Here is a 17,282-nt window from a genome sequence, read left to right on the forward strand (position 1 = left end):
GTGTTAGTCCTTTGAAGTTTTGGTAGAATTCTTCAGTGAATTCGGCTGATAGTGGGTTTCTTTTAGATGGGGGCCTTTTAAATTAGTACTTTAACCATGTTGCTTCATACAGCTTTTTTTAAACATTTATTTCATATTGGTTAAATTTTTGTGCATCCAGTGCATCTAGAAATCCATCATTTCTTTAAAATTTCCAGTTTAGTGGAGTATGTGTGTTTAAGGTCCATCCCTATGATTTTCTGGATCTCATTGGCATCTGTTGTCACGTCTCCCTTCTTATTTATAATTTTATTCATTTGGCTCTTCTTTCTTCTACTATTGCTCAGTTTGGCCAAGAATTTGCCAATCTTTTCAAAGAAACAACTCTTTGCTTCATTGAATTTGAGGGATTGTTAAAATTTTTCTATTACCAATTTCTCCCCTGATCTTAGCGATTTCATCTTTTCTTTGGCATTTGTTGGTTTGACCAGAGCATTAACACCACGCTGAGTAAACACTATCAACATTTGCTCACTGTTGACTGAGTTTTTTGTCCTGCCTGGTTTTTTACAGTCGTTAAGTCACAAAGAAATCACATAGAGATCTACATTAGTTATAAACTGATTAGCCTACTGTCTCAGACTTTTTATTAACTCTTACAACTTACATTATCCCATTATTTTTATTTATATTAGCCACATGGCTCAGTACCTTTTTTAGCTAGGCAATGACATCTTGTTTCTTTTTTGGTGGGCTCACAACTGCCAGCCAGGAGTTAATGTAAACAATATAAGTATCTTGATCAGAGGTATAAATGTACACTGTAATATAGTAAATATATATACCAATACAATCTATATCAATACATAAAAATGTTTTAAATAGAGGTAGAAGCATACTCGCATACAATATTTAATATAATTTAACTTTGTATCAATATACAAGAATCAATACCAATATAATTGTCTAAAAACAATAACCACAAATACCAATCTATTATCCCATCACCAATCATCTCTCTTTTTTTTATTCAAGAACACCCCTGAGCCTATAAAATACCTCCCCCATCCCTCAACCACATACCAATTATAACCAACCCCTGAATGATGTCCCTAAACCTGAGGGCAAACTCTGCTGGGAGAGGGGACATTGTCCTCTAAAATTGCTTCCAGCTGTCAAGGAGGCAGAGGCATGAGCTGGGGGTTGGAGAGGTGGCTGCGAATCTGATGCAAGCGCGGAGGCCGGCTGGAGGGGAGCTGACGACGGGATGCGTGGAACAAGGCGCGCAAAGATGCTGCGGCTTGCGGTCCAGACCTAAGGCGTGAGCTGAGGACACAGCGCCGAGTGTGGCCGCCAGTGCGGCTGCGGGCTGGAGCGCGGGCGCAAGCCCTGCCAGGGGCGCATAGGTGCTCTTAGGTCCCCTTGCTCTAGGCCGGGATGCAGCGGCGGGGGCGCTAGGTGGTGTGGGTATCTATGTCCAAATGAACGCAGCGCGGCCCCAACTGGCCAGAGCCTTAAAGGGCTCTAAAAAGCCCCACGTGGTCAGGCGCCAGCTCACTCATAATCACACATCATTTTAAGTTCCCATCCTTGGGCATAACTATAGTTAATCACAGGAACATTCTAGCCCTAGTATTTATCTTTTCTTTTTCTAAGTGTTTGAGTGAAGTCTACTAACCATCAGTAAGCTGAAATAGTCAGGTAATGGCCTTCATCGTGGTCTTTGGATGCTAAAATTTTTAATGAGAAACAAGCAGGTGATCAGTTTGCTTCACAGTTACCTAGAGAGCTGGGCCAGTAATTTTTCTGCCTATTTCTGTTCTTAGGTGGATAAATAGGAAATAAATACTACAACTGGGTCATGAACTTCATAACCAAGATCTGAATTGTGATGAGATGCAAATGGACTTTACCGAGTTAGTCTTGACTCATTTGATAGTCCATCACCCACAACCGATACTCAGAGCTCCTCTGACATTCAGTATTGCTTGTTGGTAATCCAGCATTAGTCACCACAAAGATAAACTGAAGAACTTGGGCAAGGCTACACCAAATGCAGTCTAACCTTCGGTGTCATTCAGAATTGCTCCTAGCCATATGTCTGCTGGCCCAACACTGAGGAAATTCCACCTCAGATATGGGTCTGGGGTAGGAGAGCCTTGGGATCCCTGAGAATACAATTAAGTTCCTCAGTTTGAAGAACATCCCATTGAAACTCAGTTTCTTAACTGAATTTATATTAAAACCGTTGAAAATAAGCAAGGATTAGTAGCTTTCTACCTTTATCTGTGGGAATAAATTGGAAGGCCTCAGTAGATGAATGAAACCTTGGGGAGTATGAAGTACTGTTTTATATATATATATACATCTATGAAAATGCTTAATTTAGAAGTTAGACACAGTAAGATATTTAATAATAATAATAAAAAATTATAGAAAATATAACAATATACTGAAATAAATATTATTTAAAACTTAGGATTCTTATTTTTTAATTCCTAAAATTTGCAACTTAATATATTTGGACCGTTATTGACTATGAGTAAATGAGATTATGAAAAGAAAAAAATGAAGGATAAGGACAGTCTATTGTATTGTTTTGTTGGTGTGGGATGTGTTGCTTTCATTGGTTGAATAAAGAGACTGCCTTGGCCTTTTGATAGGGCAGAAACTTAGGTAGGCGGGAAAGACAGAACTGGATGCTAGGAAGAAGAGCAGAGTCCATTAGATGCCATGAATCTCTGGCCTGAGATGGACGTAGGTTAGGATCTTTCCAGGTGGCTGATCTTGGAGCAGACATGGTATTTCTAGTTTTTTATATTCTGAGCGGTTACTGTAAATGGCATAAAGACTTTTGCATTTTTCTTTGTGGACCTACCAGGGCACACAACAAATCCACATATTTGTGCTTTTGTTTTTTGTTTTTATACTAAGATGCAATTAAGAAAGAACATTAACATGAGCAAGAAAACAATTTTAGAGATAAGGAAGAGATGAGTGCCTGGTATTTGAAAAACCACAATCACGGTCAATACTTTAAATCTGCTGGAGAAATTTTTGAACATGCTGGTGAGGTGGGTCTGGTTTGGGAAACAGTGAATAGAAATACGGTTCTTTCCTTGTTGCAAGGCTATGGAGTGCTCAGGAATGAAGATTGCTGAAGTTTGTTGTCCTGAATATTGAGCCTGCTTCCAGCACAGCTCATGCCAAGGAAGCAGGACAAGGTGGTGGAACAATTTACAGATGAAATTCTGCCTTGTAAACAGGAGATGAGCAGAAAAAAAAAAGAAACCCTTGAAGATTTTTTAAATAAATAAATAATAAATCTTTTAAAAGCTGGCAGTTCATGTTTTAACCAAAATGAATTTTTTCCCTCATATTAAAATATGAGCTGATAAGGGTCCAGGTTTCCTTTCCATTTTTTTCATCACATAATCCATGACCTATAGATCTCATATTGCCATCTAAGATGTTTTCAATTACCATGCTTACATTTTACCAATGTAAAGTGAAAAGAGGGAGCTCATACTTTCTTTTCAATGGTTAGTATGGCTAAGCTGTTGGAAATATGCTTCTGAATATATGCCGCTAGCAAAAAAAATTATATACAAAGTTACAATTAGCTAGGAGTTGGGGAAATATAATCTGTAACTGAAGTATTATACATGGAGGTAAAAGATTCTCCCTTATAAGGACCAGTGAGATAGTTTAGCAGATAAAAACACTTGCCATGAAAGCCTAATGGCTTGAGTTTGATTTTCAGAACCAAATAAAGGTGGAAGGAGACAATTTACTCCATAACATAAAGATTGTTCTCTGACCTACACACACATAGCACACATGCACTGTGGCCACCATGCTGTGGTACATATGCCCATTCATACACACCAAGCACGTACATATACGATATTAAAATCTTTATTAGAATTCTTTTACATTCTATCTGATAAAAGGAAAACACTGTCTATAAAAGGGAACACACTGTAAAGAAATGCAACATGCTTTTGTAAAATCTATTAACTCCCCTTCCTTAATAAAAATATTATTATTTTATTAAGGTACCTAACTTTTTTAGGTATCTCCTATGCCTTAGGTGAAACTAAACTTACCTACCAACAATGCGGTGGCTCAATATCATTAACTTTTCTAGTATTTGTATTAAGACTAACAACCAGGGCAACCTAGACTGAAGAAGTTTCTTGGTGGCTTCTAAGGAAAGTTATTATTCATTGATCTAGAATAAATTTTAAAACCAAAGTTTCCCGTTTTTTCCATGAATACTGTGGTATATAAATTCCTATGACCACTGGTATATAAAATTATATGATAGTACATAACTGTCCTAGTACTTGTTCTGAAGATAAAGTATAAGGCATGAAAAAGAAAATATGATAAAATTATAGAGAAATAAAACTTATGTCACAAGATCAACCCTGAAAGTTTCCCCCCATTTCTAGACTTCACTAGGTGAAGCAATTAATTTAATTCTTGATTTTATTTTGTTTGTAGCCCCAACCATTATAACTGATAAAATAATGAAGGCCATGTGATGATTAAAATCCTATTCACAGTGACTGGAAAGGTGGCTCAGCAATTAAGAGCACTGATTGCACCCCAAGAGGACCCAGGTTTAATTCCCAGCACACACATGGAAGCTCACAACTATCTGTAACTCCAGTTCCAGAGGATACAACACCCTCACGCAGATATGCATGCAGGCAAAACACCAATGCACATAAAATAAAATAATAAAAAATCATATTCATATATTATTTATACCCTACGCTAGTCTGATTCAGCTTCTATAATCAAAAGGAATGAGGGCTGAGCCTATTACATGAAAGCCCTAGATATTAGTGAGTAATGTACTTTACAAACTTCTTCCACAGACTCTCATAAATAAATCCACGTCTCATTTAGGAGGAAATATTTCCCACCGTAAACATCTTGAGTCATCATCTATGGAAGAGCACCATTTTTGACCAGTGCAGAAATTATCCTTTAAAAGATATGCTTGTGATTACTACTTAACTTTTACACTCAAGATTTTAAAAACATAATGTGGGTACAAATGTGTGTATTAGAGTTTCCCTTTGCAGCTTGTTTTTGCTCCTGAAAACTAGAGACAAGGTTTCACAGTGAATGAAAGCAATTTTTTTTTCCACTTGCTGTGGAAAGGTAACTGTGTACCTCAGCAAGGATCAGGTAGAATGTTCTCATTTCCTTTTCATCAGATGTGTCTTCGTACATTAGAGAAACTAGGAGAGCCAACACAGAGACAATAATGAGGACTTTTGGTCCTATATTTTTTTCCTGGGTCTTGAGAGGGTGAGCCTCGTGGAAATATATAGTATATAAAGCAACACGAGTATGACAAGAGAGGAAGCAAGGCAGTAAGGGTCCCCTCTGGGAGAAAGATAATGGGGAGAGGTTAGATTTGCTGTGACAAATAAGATCTAGGGTGAAATTAGACATTTAAAAGGCCTAAATCCTGTGACATTTGTGGTGATGTGATATGTGACTTCCTTCTGTATATGTGTTGCTTTATTGGTTGATGAATAAAGCTGTTTTGGCCAATGGCTTAGCAGAGCAAAACCAGGTGAGGAGTCCCAACAGAGATATAGAGAGAATAGGCAGAATCAGAGAGCCACCCGTGTAGCTGCCTAAGGAAAAAGATGCCAGGACCCTACCTGATAAGCCACAGCCTCATGGGGATGGATAGATGAATAGAAATGGGTTAATTTAAGATGTAAGTGTTAGCTAGGAATTTGCCTAAACTACTGGTCAAACAGTGTTGTAATTAATATAGTTTCTTTGTGATTATTTGGGTCAGGGAGGCCAAGAAACGAAAGAGCAGTCTCTGTTTACAGTGATGCATGGAAACTCGTCAGTCACTTGCCTGACTTTTGCTAGGATAAAAAATATGAGGGCCTAAATCCAGCTGAACTGTGAAACCATGAATACCAGGGCTTCCAAATTCTATTTATCACTAATTGAAAATGCTCAGATTCCCAGGCAATTTATACCACTTCTCTTTTTTCATTTTTCTTTTCCTCTTCTCTGCTCCTCTTAAAGCATTTGACATTTAAAATGACAAAATTGGGGTGAATCACAAGGATGTACAAGGAAGAAATTAGAAGGTAAATGACTAAAGTCAAACAATGAATCAATGCTGAAATAATCATATAATATGATATCAAAGCATGGAACATTTGGAAACTCAGCCAGGGCCAAATACCAGGATTCCTAGGATTCTATACAAAGAAATTTTCTGTCTCCTAGAGAGTAAGCAAACAAATCAGGGCAGTGCTCTAGATACTGTCAAGACTTCTGGAAATCCCACATCTGGCAAAATAGTATTCCCAATGAGCTCAGCACATTGTTTACACAACAGTGAAAAGAGAACAAAATGAGAACTATGGAAAGGCACACTGACTAGAAGCAATGTCCTATTGTACAACATCCCCCATCCCTAGCTACCCCTCTACAGTATGACTATGGTGCTAGGAATTTTGACCACTCCCTGCATGCTAGCATGTACAATAGCCCGGTCTCTATAGTTTGTTCTCTCTCTAGTTAAGCAAAATGGCATATCAGTAGAGCCTGCCGTCAACCAGGCTTTAAGCTGTTTTGTTCTCAGGGTGAGAGACACCAGAATATCAGAAAATTTACTTCCTCATCAGTAATTGGCACTGTGCCTGAGACCAATTATGTGGTTAGCTGGTTAGATCAGTTCTTGGAGGCCTCCAATGAATATCTCTCCAAAATTGTCCTCGGAGACCACTTAAATGCATCAGCACATTATTTCAGTTCATGGCTGAAGCTACACTACAGATAATGCCAAGAAATCATCTATTTTATTCCCCACCCCCACTGTGCTCAGCCGCCTTGTGCCAGATAAAAGCATCAGCACAATCTAAAGATTTCAGTCCCGACACACTAAAATGCACCACCACCAATTTTTCACTTCAATAATTTCACGTTTAGCATTGCAAATAACTCTTTGCCACATTATTCCTTTGCTTACAGAAGTTTGGATTCCCAGATGCGTAGCACTAACTTTCTCTTGTGCTTTCTTCTAATTCTACTTCTTTCAAGTTCTTTTCTTTTCTTTTCTTTTCTTTTTTTTTTTGGGGGGGGGGGTTCAAGACAGGGTTTCTCTGTGGTTTTGGAGCCTGTCCTGGAACTAGCTCTTGTAGACCAGGCTGGTCTCGAACTCACAGAGATCCGCCTGCCTCTGCCTACCGAGTGCTGGGATTAAAGGCGTGCACCACCAAAATTTTTATTCCTTTTACATACAGCAGCTCCCCCTTCCTTCCTTCTGCTCTTCACAGCCCCCATCCCCATCCACTCCTCAGAAATGGTAAGACCTCCAATGGGGAGTCAACAAAGCCTGGGATATCAAATCGAGGCAGGACCAAGCCACTACCCCACCCCACCCCCCACATCAAGGTTGAGCAAAGCATCCCACCATAGAGAACAGGTTCCAAAAAAAAGGCTAGTTCATGCTCCAGGGATAGATCCTGGTCCATTTGCTAGGGGCCCCACAAACAGACCAAGCCACACAGCTGTGCCCCACATGTAGAAGGCCTAGTTCTGTCCCATGCAGAATCCCTGAGCTCCCATGAGCTGTCCCCAGTCATGATCTTCTAATTCATCTTAATCCTAAATGTTCTGAGTCAGAAATTCTAGACCTAAATCCTTGTTTCTAAAAGTGTCCTCAGTGGGAGGTCCAAAGTGGGGCCTGACTGGTGGTGCCTGTCTTAGATACTTCTCTGCTTGCTGGATCCCAGATGTCCAGATGTTCTTTTGACGCATGTAGTTGTGCTACTATGTGCCAATTCTGGTGTACCAGAATGAGTTCCTGAAGTTCCAGGTGACTTCATGGGCACTGTGAACTGCAGGCTGGAGGAAGTGCTGAATAGAGAGCACTGAACATCTGGAGGTTTTTACCTTCCTGGGACATTATAGTATATGATGAACCCCTCCTGTGCTAAATATCTTATGCTAAAGCAGCAGTATCCTATGGAAGCCCAAATACCCTGAGCCAACCATCACAGGCTGGAGGTGTAGGCCCAGTGAGTGTCCCTGTTTACTTTGTGAGATAATGTGGAAGCCCCCCCCCCCATGCCCTTTTGGAGAATTCCTTCTTTGGCACTATGTAAAAGTAATTAATAGGGAAACGCAGTAAGAACTGGGGCTATTGGAACCTGCATCAGTCCACAGATCAGGACCTTTTCTTATCTGCAGATGCAGCCCACCATGAACACATGGAGTCTTGGTACTAAAGAAGGAAGGAGTAAAAAAACATTTTCTCTTTTTGGCCCAAGATGATCAGAGTTGATACTAGATTAAAAGATTTGTGCAGTATGTCTGGAACAGAAGGCCCTCCTAACTCATGGAAAAAGAGGCATAATGCCACAGCTCATTTCAGGGCCCTGATAGATTTTTCAGAGTTGGTCATTTTTCTATGTGCGTGTACTCAGCCCGAAGTCCCAGGAGTGACCACAGAGTCAGACACAATCCTCCTCTGATGCTTAGTTTAACTAGATGTATCTTTGCTGTGAGGTAGATTGTTTTTGTATCCTCTCCTTCCTGGATTTGGCATGAGGGGAGAGTGTTCTCCTCGTGTTCTACATGGATGCTTTCCAGTTCTACCCAAGTGCAAGCTTTGGGGGGGAAGATAAAGGAATTCTGATCTCTGAGGGTGACCTCACCTTCCCTAAGTCTTAAGTAATGCAGTTGGATCTTGAAAGTGGAAGGATGCCCAAACCTTTCCCTTACTGTTTTCTTCCTCTGCATAGTGTGGCAGTGTGACAGTCTTAGTGTCACTTTGGACTTGAGACCTCTACATTTTAGTGCTTTCGTCTTGTGGCTCTCTTTGTCTCTGTGGCATTCAGAAGAGAATTGCCCAGCTTCTGTCTAGCCTTTTCTGCTAGAAAGAGTCCCCCAATAAATGAGGCCTGGTAGGAGAGCCTTTAGACCCTTCAGTTCTCTTAACAGATACTGACTGTGCACCTACTAATTGCTACATATGGTAAAAGTTAGACAGAACCATCACATAGTTGTGTCTTTTACAACTGGATTCATCAATTCCTTACAATATCTTTTTTTATACAGTATCTTAAATTTTCTAACAAAATATAATTTAAAAATTTGCTCTGGTGATTTCACTTGGATTCCCCAAAGTGCCATTCTGTCTTTCCATATACCTTTAATACCTCTTCTTCAAGATATTTCTCCACCAATTTTCTGCCTTTACATTTTCAGTGCCCTGTTCTTTCATTCTGTATTGATTTATTGATTTTTTTAAGGGAAGTTACTCTTTGGTTTCTTTCTTTGTATGTTAAACAAGCATCCAGTTTATAATAGGCAATTGACTAAAGAACAGTTGCATTTTGAAGCTGTAGTAGTTTGAATGAGCTCATAGTCTATATATATATACCACCATATAGCCTTGACAGGCCTGAAGCTCATTATATAGACGGATTGGCCTTGCACTCACAGAGATCTACATACTTCTCCATTCCAAATTCTGGGAGTGAAGGTATGTGCCACTACTCTCATCTAGAACCTTCTTCCAGAGTGAGTTCCTGACCTATTGGGTCTATTTGAATTCTTAAAGATCAATTTTCATAATAAAATGTTCTTTCCCCCACAATGTTTGCTGTATCTTATGACCTTCTACCTCATTTAATACATATTTTATATTCACTTTCAACCACTTACTTATACTGTGGTGCTACTTTAAGGCCCAAAATACAAGGTAAGTCTGAATTATATAATAGAAAGAAATTGTATTAGCACCATTTACATAGTAGTAATGTGGGATTTTACATTGAAAAATATCCCAATGAATATATACTAATCAGGTAAAAAGGAAGAAAACCTTTGATTACATTCTGTTTATTTTATAATTTTTCTCTATTTCAGAATCTTAGTATAAATTTCACTACAAATAGCACAGTAACTGTGAGGGTTTTGATTGTTTGCTTGTTCAGTTTTTTGAGACAGGAACTTTCTCTATTGCCTTTGTTGGCTAAGAACCCAGGCTGGACTAGAACTCATTACGTATCCCAGATTTGTCTTGAAGTAATAGAAATTCTCCTGTCTTTGCTTCTGGAGTGCTGAAGTGACAAGTACATGCTACTACACTCAGATGTGTTTGTGTTTATGTTATTTCTTTATTTATTACGTAGTCTAGACTGGACTCAAACTGATGGTTCTCCTACCTCTGTTTCTCATGTGTTCATATTAAATTATTAGGAAATAAATAAAAATAGACATGGGATAATGGATCTTTGGATCATGAATAGAGAGGTTTTTCACAATTATTGCAGCCTATAATCTTATCTTTATGTTGATAACATTTGGCATGCTGTGGCACAATTAGTACTTGGCTATACAAAATACACAATTTCCAGTTGAAGTTCTCAAAAATGTTGCAACAAAGAAACAGCTTAATACAATCAATTTTTGTCTTAAGAAGACAAACTATGTTTTCTATCTTATCTTAAAATTAGTTCTTTTTGAGTTATTTATTTTTTTCTTAAATGTAAAAGAATTTTTTGTACAGGATATTCTGATCACAGTTTCCCTTTCCTCATCCCCTCCCAGATCTCCCTACCACTTTATCAATCCAACTCTATTCCTTCTTTCTTTAAAGTATGTTTTTGAGTGTTTTGTAAAATATATTTTGACCATATTCACTTCCCACCTCTCAGTTTTCCCCAGATTAACCGTTTTCACACCTAAACAACTTTGTGTCATTACACAGCTATACCTTTTATTTTTATTTTAAATTTTTATTCATTTTATGCTGGGCAATGGTGATACACTCCTTTAATCCCAGCTCTCAGGGAGGCAGGCAGATCTCTGTGAGTTCGAGGCCAGCCTGGTCTATAAGCGCTAGTTCCAGGACAGGCTCCAAAGCTACAGAGAAACCCTGTCTCAGAAAAAAAAAATTCATTTTACATACAAACCACACTTCCCCCTCCTTCTCCTTCTCCTTCTCCTTCCTCTCCATCTCCTCCTACTCCACCCCTCATCCACTCCTCAGAAAAGTAAGGCTCCCATGGGAAGTCAACAAAGTCTGTCACATCACTTGAGGCTGAACCAAGCTCCTACTCCCCATAGCAAGGCTGAACAAGGCATCCCACCCTAGGAAATGGGCTCTAAAAAGTCAGTTCCTGCACCAGGGATAAATCCTGGTCCCACTGCCAGGGGCCTCACGAACAGACCAAGCCATACAGTTGTCACCCACATGCAGAAGACCTAGTTCAAGTCCCATGCAGGCTCCCCAATTGCTGGCCTAAAGTACATGAGTTCCCATGAGCTTGGGTCAGCTGCCTCTGGGCCCCATAAAGATCTTGACACCCCTTTGCTCACACAATCTCTCCCCCTCTCTTCGACTGGACTCTTGGAACTCAGCCTGGTGCTTGGCTGTGGATCTCGGCATCTGCTTCCATCAGTTATTGGATAAAGGTTCTATGATGACAATTAGGGTAGTCGCTAATCTGATTACAGGAGAAGGCCAGTTCAAGCAATGCTCCACTATTGTTAGGAGTCTTATCTGGGTTTATCCTAGTGGATTCCTGGGAATTTCCTTAGCAACAGGTTTTTCTAATCCCATAATGGCCCCCTCTATCAAGATATTGCTTTCGTTGCTCTCCTACTCTATTCCTCCATCAACTTTAACCATGTTGTTCCCTCATGTTCTCATCCCCCATTCCCTTCCCCTTTACTGACCCCTGCCCCCAGTTTAACCAGGAGATCTCTTCTATTCTCCGTCCTAGTTAGAGCACTGCTGTACAATGCTGTACTTAAATTTATAAATTGCAATATATATTTAAAAAGTTTGCTAAGAAAGTAGCTTTCTTGTTAAATAGTGTAATCACAATAAAAAGAATAAAGTCAAAGTTGTTCATTGGGACAGGTTATATAAGAAATTCAGGTTACTTTTAAATTAATAAATATCCCACAAAAGTATGGGTTATAGACTACTAGAAACATCTACTAAATCAGAACTTTGAGTATATGTTATTGGAAATCTGTTGAAATATGAGTGGCGGGGCTGCGTCCCCAGCACCCCGGCCGCTTGGCTAGCTTATGCCCGAAATAACAACACACAAACTGTATTCATTTAAGAACTGCTTGGCCCGGCTAGTTCCAGCTTCTTATTGGCTAGCTCTTACATATTGTTCTAACCCATTTCTAATAATGTGTGTAAGCACCCCAAGGTGCGCTTACCAGGAAGATTCTAGCCTCCGTCCATCCTGGTGTCTCTGCTCCAGAGCAGAGCTGTCGAGTCTACCCAGGAGAGCTGAGCATGGCGTCTCTGCTGAGCTGTAGGGTCTCTCCGGGAGCAGAGCAGAGTCTGACATCACTTCCTCTTCCGCCCAGAATTCTATTCTGTTTTCTCCTCCCATCTATGTTCTAAGCTATGAGGCCAAGCAGTTGGTTTATTATAATTAACCAATTACCTTCCTCCATCAGAAATCTGCATGTTCAACAAGCTTCCTATGGTTCTCTGTATATATAAATTATTTTGCAGAACATAATACAAAATTGCAAGATTTTAATATAGAAAATATAATAGATTAATACATTAATCAGCTAGTCTAAGTAATAAATTTCAGATAGTTTATGATTATCATATTCAGTAAAGCATTAAATTTTGGACTATGCAAAGAAAGTATTTTCAGCCAAAATGGCAAGCTGGCAACTGTAACAGCCAGCATTAATTGGTGGGGGAAATTCAGGATATTTAATCCTAAAGAAAAAAAATTAAAGAAAGAGCCAAGCACCTCGAGTAGGATTTTTCTATACGTTATTCCCAAAATTTGCCTAAGAGTCAAGCCTACCTTGGAAGTTCTAAATAGCCAGACTCTTTAATATTTCTCTTTGTCATAGTTCCATGTTTTGAGGATTATGTCAAAACCCACATTTATCTGAGGTTATCACATCCTTTCTGGACAGAATATTTCACATCTGTCCTAAATGTTCAAAGTTTTCCCACTATTTCTTTACAAATATGATTTCTACAGACAGTTAACAATAATTCTTTGGCCATTGGATTTGTGAATAATTTATATTCCTTTATACCCCATGGAGATCACTCATCATTTTTTGAAATTCAAGTTCCACTTTCTCTGTGGTATGTGTGAATATATTTTCTGTGTCTTTGAGATGAACTTCTCCTTCTTCAATTCCTTTTATTTTTAGGTTAGGCCTTTTTATGGTGTCCTAGATTTCAGGGATATTTTGTGTTAAGAATTTGTTGGATTTAAATTTTTCTTTGACCAATGAATCTATTTCCTCTACCATATCTTCAATGCCTGAGATTCTCTCTTCCACCTCATATATTACGCTGTTTGTTTGTGACTATAGTTCCTGATCATTTATCCAGATTTCCATTTTCATAGTTCCCTTGGTTTGTGTTTTCATCATAGCCTCTATTTCAGTTTTTAAGTCTTGAACCATTTTTTTTCATCTGTTTGATTGCTTTTTCTTGGTTTTCTTTAAGGGCTTTGTTGACTCTTTCAATTTTTTGTTTCTCTTTTCTTCCACTTCTTTAAGAGAATTTTTCATTTCCTCTTTAAGGGCCTCTATCATCTACATAGAGTTATTCTAATGACCTTTTCTTCTGCTTCATCTGTGTTGGGGTGTTCAGGTCTTGCTGTCAAACCACTAGTTTCTGGTGGTGCTGTATTGTTCATTGTGTTGTTGAGCATATTCTTGCCCTGTTGTCTACCCATTTATTCCTCCTATCGATACAGGTGGAGCCTGTGCTTTGGGGGATCCCCTCTTCCTCCAATTGGTATAGCTGTGGCTCTGTTGAACGCTCCTTCAGTTGCAGGCAGGGTTGAGCCTCCTCCGGTGATCGCTCCTCCACTGTGTATATAGGCCCAAGGCTCAGCTGCTCGCTCCTCTTGGAGCAGGTGGAGGGCCCAGCTCCAATGGTCTCTCCTCCAGGTGCAGGCAGTGCTGCGGCTCCAGTGATCGCTCTTCTGTTTGCAGGCAGGGCTGAAGCTCCAATGGTCGGAGAGTTTCTGGAGGCCACTGCTGTCCACCACATTACCGACGCTGGCTCCTGGAGCAGCCTGGGCCTGCTGCCAATTGAGGAATTTTTTGTCTTAAACTTTGTAGTGTTTTATTCTCTGGCACACTGGCTTTGTTTGTATAGTCATTTGTCCTTGTCTCTGTCAAATGAAGTATTCCTGTTTGTCTTTTTCAGCCTGCCTTTTTTTGAGAGAACCACCATAAACCAGGTTCTTATGCATATCTGATGAGTGAACATCTTGCCCATGGGTATTAGTAAAGCCCTTTCTGATTGACTTATGGTATAACACCACTCAGCGGCAGGAGAATAGCAATTAGGGTGGTGACTTAACAAACAAAAGGCATCGCCAGAACAAAGAGGGACCTTAAACCCACTTGGGTTTATGTCAACCCAGGGACATGCTACAAACAGCACTCCCAAATAACTCTGCATAATATAATCTTGGGAGAGGCAGGTAACGCATTAATGACCCACTAATGTGAACATCTCAGTCCTTTTCTCCCAGTTCTTTCTTCTTTTCACTTTTGTGGATACCTCTTAGAATCACAGAAACAGGAGACCCAGATAGGACTCTAACACAAACCTAGCAGCTCTTTCTTTCTTTCTTTCTTTCTTTCTTTCTTTCTTTCTTTCTTTCTTTCTTTCTTTCTGCTAAACACATTAGTGAAAATCAGTCACCAGTATGTTTTGGTATCGCTTTAAAGAAAGGAATCAATGTACTTACCCTTGGGGTAGTTTAACCAAGAGTGAGCATAGTTTGAATTCTCTGCTTTTCTCCATGTGTTTTCCATCTGTAGCCCGTCTGTTGTATGGGTCTCAATCTGTGTCCCTATGTCTACCAGGATGTTGTCTGTGTCTGTTTCTCTCCCTCTGTCCATCCTTCACATAAGGCTTTTGCTCTTTATTTGTTGAACATCACAGAAACCACCAGATGAGGAAGAACTTAGGGATACCTTTCAAAAATCTTTTACAGAGTTTAACAATGGATTAAACCAGGGACTCCCAACTAACCCCAAGTGACCCAGATTAACAAACAAATACTATCAAGCAGTGTTACTTTCAACATTTATACTGGATATTTGTTTTCCTTCAATTTAATGTTTTTAGTAAATGAATATCCTAGTAGAAAAACAGAGACATTGATTTTGCTCTTTGGGTCAGGGTCACAGAAGAGTGTGCATCTTAATATAAAAGTTATGCCTTAGCTCAGGCTACAAACATGGGAAATCCAAGGCAAACAAGTTTGGTTGTTACATTATTCTCTCATTTTTATTACTTACTCAGTCACATTCATTGCTGCTCCATGCATTATCCTCTCTCTTTTTAATTGAAAATTCATATAATATATTCCATCCACTGTTTTCCCTCCCCCATTTTATTGCCACCTCCCTACCCATCCATCTCTATGTCCTTCTTTCTCTCTCTTTAGAAAACAAGCAGGTAAATATGAAAAACTAAGAAACCAGAATTTAATACAAAACAACACAAAGCAGCAAAAAAAGCAAGAAACACACACAAACAAAACACATAAAAATACAAAATCATAAACTGTTATATAAAAGCAAAAGACCAGTAAGATAAAAGTGCTCAAACAAAGCAAATGATTATTCTCTTAAAGGCAGGTTAATCAAACAGGCCAAGTAAAGAGTAGGGTAGCAGTTCAAGTTTTAAGTGTCCTCACGGTGTATCATTATTGTCGGGTCCAGTCTCTTAGAATGGAAGAGGCATTTTCAGAATAATATATTCTAGAATTTCCTGCTCTCACAACTGAGACAACCTTCAGGGTAACCTGTGTCTGCTTTAAAGTTTCAAAGATTGGGGTAAGTTTTTAAAGTAAATCCTGACTCCATTCCCTTCAGAAACTTACTGCCCATATCTTTGAATGCTGATGCCTCCCAGCTTACATTTCTTTTCTCCACAGGGACATTCCTAAATGGGGATAAGGATTTGAAATTTAGAGCCCAATCATACAGGATGCAAATGTTAAAGGGTAAGATACTACATAGGCACAATTTTAGGTGACAAAAACCAGAGTTGTCTTGGTCTTCTCACTGAAATATGAATTCCCCTCCCTGAAATTCATTTATGTAAGGTGAAAGCAATAGTTGTTTTTAATATGCTAATTTAGTTGTACTGTATACTCTATTTACTTCTGCTCTATTATATCATAATTGCTCCCAATTTCTTGATATTCACTGACTATAAACAATCTTATCTCCATAGGTATGGAGATAATTTCACAAGTAGTAAGACATTTTCCTTGTTCATTAAGTCCATCCCTTTGTATTTCTAATATGAGCAGTGATTTAAAACAAAAAAGACCAAAGCAATTCATATAGATAAATGAGGCCATTACATTCTTCTCTCAAAAATTACATCCCTACCACAGCTTCTCCATCGTCCACCCCTCTAAGTTCCTCCCCCACCTACTTTCTCCCCCCTTCCCCACAAAGAGCCACTCCTCCTTGGTTTTACTCAGAGAAGAGCAGGCCTCCCAGGGATATCAACAAAACATAGTATAACAAGTTATAATAGGAGTAGGTACAAACACCCATATCCACAATGGCTAAGTCAACCCTGATGAAGATGGGTCTTGTATCTTATCTGTTGCTTTCATTGGTTAATTAATAAAGAAAACTGCTTGGCCCTGATAGGACAGAAAATTAGGTAGACAGAGTAGACAGAACAGAAGGCTGGGAGAAAGAAGCTGAGTCAGGCAGTCGCCATGATTCTCCCACCCGATACGCCGCAGGGTAAGATCTTCCCCGGTAAGCCACCTCGTGAGCTAGACAGATTATTAGAAATGGGTTAGATCACCAGGGGAGGGGGTTTGAAATGGAACTTCCTGTTCCATTTCTGATCCATTGGCACTCCAAGGATGGGTGCCAGGGGCTGGGGTGATGCTTTGATCCAAACATCCCAGACTACTTGGATGTAGAAGTTTCAGGGGGCTGGGGTCTCACTTTTAACCAAACATCTGATGTATTTTAAACCTGTCTGAAGAAGAAAGGCAACCTAACCAGAAGATTCAGTCTTATAGTGAACACAATATAGACTAAGCATTGGAGAATCCAGGATTGTAAATCATGTGGGCCTATTTTCTTCAATGGAAGGTAATGAATAATACATAGTTACCTGGAATATTGGAATAAAAAATGGTCAATAAAAAAAAAGAAATGGGTTAGATCAATATGTAAGAGCTAGCCAATAAGAGGCTGGAACTAATGGGCCAGGCAGTGTT

Source organism: Alexandromys fortis, unplaced genomic scaffold (assembly GCF_014885135.2).
Source record: "Alexandromys fortis isolate MF-2015 unplaced genomic scaffold, M_Fortis_MF-2015_v1.1 scaffold_317, whole genome shotgun sequence".
Classification (NCBI taxonomy): Eukaryota; Metazoa; Chordata; class Mammalia; order Rodentia; family Cricetidae; genus Alexandromys; species Alexandromys fortis.